A 5,266-nucleotide genomic window follows, 5' to 3' on the forward strand; every position below is an offset into this window, starting at 1 on the left:
CAGATTAAGTGAAAACAATTGCCAGATCAATGCTCCCAACCAAATGTTTCGCTGGTAATAAGTGTATTTTATCGATATCAGGCAAGGCAAAACATCCTAAATAAGTGTAATGTAGTAATTTAATCTAATATTTCATCCTTTTAGCTCTAGTAGAAAGCTTACAGATGGCTCAACTAATACTATACTATTCACTTATATTCGACTCCACAAACTACATTTTGTTTGTTGAATTAGGAAAGTGGAATTAGGAGATTTGAGTCATACAATGGCTATCGAATGGGTTGTTTGAAGCCATCATTCAAATATTAAGGTGATGAAAATTTGTCAATAGTACAGCTTCAAGCTTAGATTGCAGCAGTTTGGATACATTAGCTACATGCTACAATTAGAGGGTTGCAGAGTCATGTTTATCCTTGAATTTTAACAAGATGGTAAGTTTTCTTAGCTATTGTATCTCTGGTGAAATACAGTCATACTAGTGACAAACATCAATTGGCCATTAATTATATCCATGAAGCATTGGTTAAACAACTGTGACTGCATTGCACAATAATTTTGTATGATTAGCTGAAACTTTATTTTTGTTTTCATTGATAATAGGAGAATGGCTTCAGTTGCCTCAAAACCTGACATACATTAAGCTCTACCAAAAACCACTTTTTTCAAAAGGCCACCATAATTGAAATGCCAAGCCATATAGAAATTTACATTTAAATCATACTCATTTCAAGGCATCATGAGTTTTGCTGTCGGTCAAGGGGGGGTTTCAACTACCTTTTTCTACTGCAAAAGCACATTACAGAATACTAGTATTAAGGCTGCTTGGTATCATAGTGTACAGTGCTCAGCAAAACATCCTGATAGCTAAAAGAACAAAGTGACCGACAATAATAACTAAATGCTTGTCTATAAAAATGTTCTTCTCAGCTGTGGTTGTAATATTACCAGGTCGCTCTAGTTGTTGCGCTGGCCCATACTGAAAGCAAGCACTCCCAATAACTCACAGCGTCATTGTTTCATATACAACATAAATCCCATCATTGAATTAAGTTATGTAACTCATAGCATCTGTTAATAATAAGACAAGGTATAACCACGCTATAAATAAGCAATCATATAGTATTAGATAATTGTAGTATTAGATTGTGGAAGATAGCATTTTATGCACAATCCAACAGAGGTTTTAGGCATTGGCTAGTAGATAGTATTGGGCTCGCTGAATTAGGAAGGCTGTAGCATAACAGCCAATGAGTTTACTATCTAGCATGTATATAAAAATATATCAACTGCAACTAACCTGAGACAGGCTGAGCTTAGGCTACAATAAAACTAAATAATAAATAAAACAATTAAACCAATGATATTAGATAGAGGGTTTTTACCATTGATATCAATTATATCTAAAACTGTCTACAAAAGCAATGTTTGACTGATTGCCCTGTTTTCAACATTCTTTTATTGTAGCTCATTCCAATTTTCTGCAAGTGTGAAAAGGTGTGATACTATAATTTTACTTGGTTTTACATGTACAACTATTTAGTCAAGAGATTCACAACACAATTCTATGTTTATCAAGAAGAATATATACAAAGCTCTAATTATTAATATGTACACAACTTAGTCATGCTTGTGAAATTTCAATTGCTTCAAAATGAATTTTTTCAATATCAAAGAAGTCTAATAATAATAATTATGCTGTTGACATTCCAGAGCAGACCAATAATATGCAATAAGGCAATTTTTCAATTATTCCAGATTTGAAACTCAACAACATTCTGATCATAGCTATTTCCTTACTACAATGTCCAAGGTTTAATAGAAAATTTAAAACAACTATTGCAAGTTGATCATGTCAGTCCTTTGCCAGCTATTTCATTGGATTCATTAGATAGAGAGCATGCCTAAAGAGCTTTCATTGCTTCTGCATAAGCTCGTTAATAAACAGCTTTGTAAATGACAGCTCAATTTTGTGTTGCTGGTAGAACGTGAGATATGACTTGCTGCAGTCTGTGCAGCTAAGTTGATGATATGGTGGTCTGGATTTATTAATGAGATCTCACTATTAGCCCTTATATTACTAGACTTTTGACATCCAAGCTAAACATATTATGATGAGATAAGTTGCTAGAGGAAATTTTGTATTTTACCAATTCACATTTTTTAGGCAAAAGGTTAATGCAATTACCGAATTCTCAATAATTTACTCTGTTGTGTAGTCTTATTCCAGCATTTCATTACCCCAGCGATCAGACCAAAGCAGTCTTGGGCCAAAAATGGTGTTTGGCTACACACCATTTCTGCAAAGTTGTGCAAAGGAACCTTAGTTCAGTGAACTCAACAATGCCATGTTGAAAACCTTTCTTGAGAGAATATCTAGCTAGGTTTGAACAAACTGACGAATGAATATATTTATAATTCTCCAAATGTATAAATTGTTCATATGAATCAATCAAGGGGGCAGTGCCCAGATCTCGGCAAGGAAGGATGTCCAGCACTTTTTATTTATTGACTGTTAGTTTCCACTACCAAGTTCAAATCCAACACTTCTGTCTAGTTCCAATTAGGGAACAGATAATTTCATGAACTAACCCCAGCTTGATGCGGTTCAAAATACAATGCATTACATTTCTTAGCTCAGTTCACTAAACTGCCGTGCAGGGTCGTATCCTTCTATACTGCGGTTTCTGCCATGGCAGTACCATTTTTTGAAACTCAAATCCTGGAATTCACGTCATTTTTGCTTGACTTCAACCCTTGGGCTGGGGAAAGGGTGTCGTTTATCATTTTAATGTCGTTTATCGGTTGCGTGGAGAAACGAACTTTATGTCGCTTTCGGTAGACGTTTATAAAGCTGTCGTCTAGTAGCGTTAAACAAAAGATGTGAATGCTAGTAAGTTTTAAATATCATCAACAAGATATTAGTCGATGAATTACAATATGAAACGATTATCTGAGAGACGTTGCTTTGTGCTAAAAGCTAAAAAAATCGTGCCTTTTTGGAAAAGAATAAAAATTGAAAAACCTAGTCAACATAGGCTCGAATTTTAAAATGGTAAAATAAAAATTAATTGATCCTGCGATCGTTAGTGATTTTTTTTCAGATCAGAATAAAAAATAATTCAGATGATAGAAATGATGTAAACTTTTTGAACTTTTATTATACTTGGAATATACAGAGAAAAACAAATGTTATGGTAGCTCACACGGCAACTTTATAGCGTTGGACTCTAGCAAATTGAATGCTTATAAGCATTTCATACAGAGACAATGAACATGGTTGTATTTTTTATGTGTAACATATGTATTTAATATGTGTAACCAGATTAAAGTGGGAACAACTCTTGGTCTAAACTGCTGTGGATTGTGGAATCAATATTAAATGGCAACTGTCTGAAATTTGATTTATTTCAACAATGATTTAAAACAGATTCATGAGAAAGTATGTGATTGAATTTTGATAGTCCTGGCTGTCAACAATTAATTAGCGATCATTATTAAATCAATCTTCAGTGTCATATGATTGATTTTTTCATTTTGCTTCACTGATTTAAGAATGATCAGTTGTGATTGAAGTTTGAGTTGTCAGCTGAATGTAGCATAGACTCACTATTTACTCCAGCTCTTGATTAATTTGCCATTAATTATCATTATCAAATCATTTTTCAATCAGTATGGGTATGTGTTATGGGTAACAGTGATTTTTAGATCATTATCAACATAATATTAAATCTTAAGCCTGGCTAAATCAAATTACAATCATTTTTTTCTCTCTGTGTACATTTTACATCATAGTGGTATTCTACCTAAGTAAAAATATGTTGCAAAAGTTGAGAAAATTACGTTGACAAGTAAAAAAGAACTATTTGGTGATACCTAGCTATGAACCAATTGATTCAAATTTATCAGATCAAAGAAATACCTAACGCTTTTCTAGAAAAACCATTTGCTCTAAATACTGACACATATTTAAGCTATCCTTCATATCACCATCTTAGAAAAACTCACTCTGTAGCGAAGACTGATAGACTCTGACCCTTTCTACAAAGTACTCTCCAGCGAATTCAGCCTTCCACCATTGCCGTAAGACTTTTTCAGATCTGAAGCTAGTAGTAATGAGCCCATCGATAGCTTTCTCACATCCAGATTTTTCGTTACACTGACCGGTAGATGAACAGCTCTTGTACAACACAGAATTCTGTTGACTTTGCACTTGATAGACTGAAACCAGCAGTGAATGTGTAAGTGACATCAACTCAATTAGACCTAGCATGGAAAAGAACTGCATTGTGTTTATACACATGTCTATTTTACTAGACAAAACATTTAAAGATGATTTTGCAAAAAAATTTAGTAAAATTCTTTTAGAAAGTTTCAGTATTTGTGTTAATTGAAAAATTATTTTATGCCTGAGGTGATCTGAGGGTCAGGATGTTTAAAAAATAAGTTGATTAAATTTAATCGTGATTAAAATGCTTGGGATAAATACACGCGCGAAAGTATGCAATTAACTGTCATTGCAGCACTATGTGATAGCAGCCATTGTGTTTAAGTTGGAGCATTTTGAGTTTCTATTCTGTCAGATTCTTCGGAACGATATATTTTATAATCACACCGTTGCTGGTTTTGAGCATTTTACCCGTGATCAAGTTTATTTAATTTAATCTTGAAACATTCTGACATTCAAATCATGTTAAACAAAAGAAAAGCCTAAATGATAGAAAAATACCGACACTATACTTACTATACTATTCTGATGAGTTTGAAAATAAAATAAAAACAAGCACAATTCAGCTGACTTGTATTGACTAGCAACACTACTAGTATGCTGACAATATAAAGTGTAGTCCTCTTATAAAGACTCAGATGAAATAGATGCTTAACAGCTGACTATTAAAAACTAGTTTTACCTACCATAGAACAAGAGACACATCCATAAACGCATTGCGTAGAGTGATCTAGACTTCTCTCCAGCTGCCATGTTTACTGGACTGTTGCTCACTGAAGCTGTGCTAATAATCTTGTTGATTTAAGCTATGCATGCACAGTGAATATTTACTCTGTTTAACTTCCTTCTTGCTCCTTAATAGTTTATGAATGCTCTCCGTGAGCTAATGGTCTTCATACACAAAAGTAATCTCACTCCTCTTATTTCATTCACACCCATTTAATCTACCCAGCATTACTTACATGTAGCTCAATTTAATTTGTTTAAGGTTTGAAAACCTCAGCTGTTTGTTAATAATAAGCTACTGTATGAGGTGATGCT

The sequence above is a fragment of the Watersipora subatra genome, chromosome 1, assembly GCF_963576615.1.
Source record: "Watersipora subatra chromosome 1, tzWatSuba1.1, whole genome shotgun sequence".
In the NCBI taxonomy this organism is placed as follows: domain Eukaryota; kingdom Metazoa; phylum Bryozoa; class Gymnolaemata; order Cheilostomatida; family Watersiporidae; genus Watersipora; species Watersipora subatra.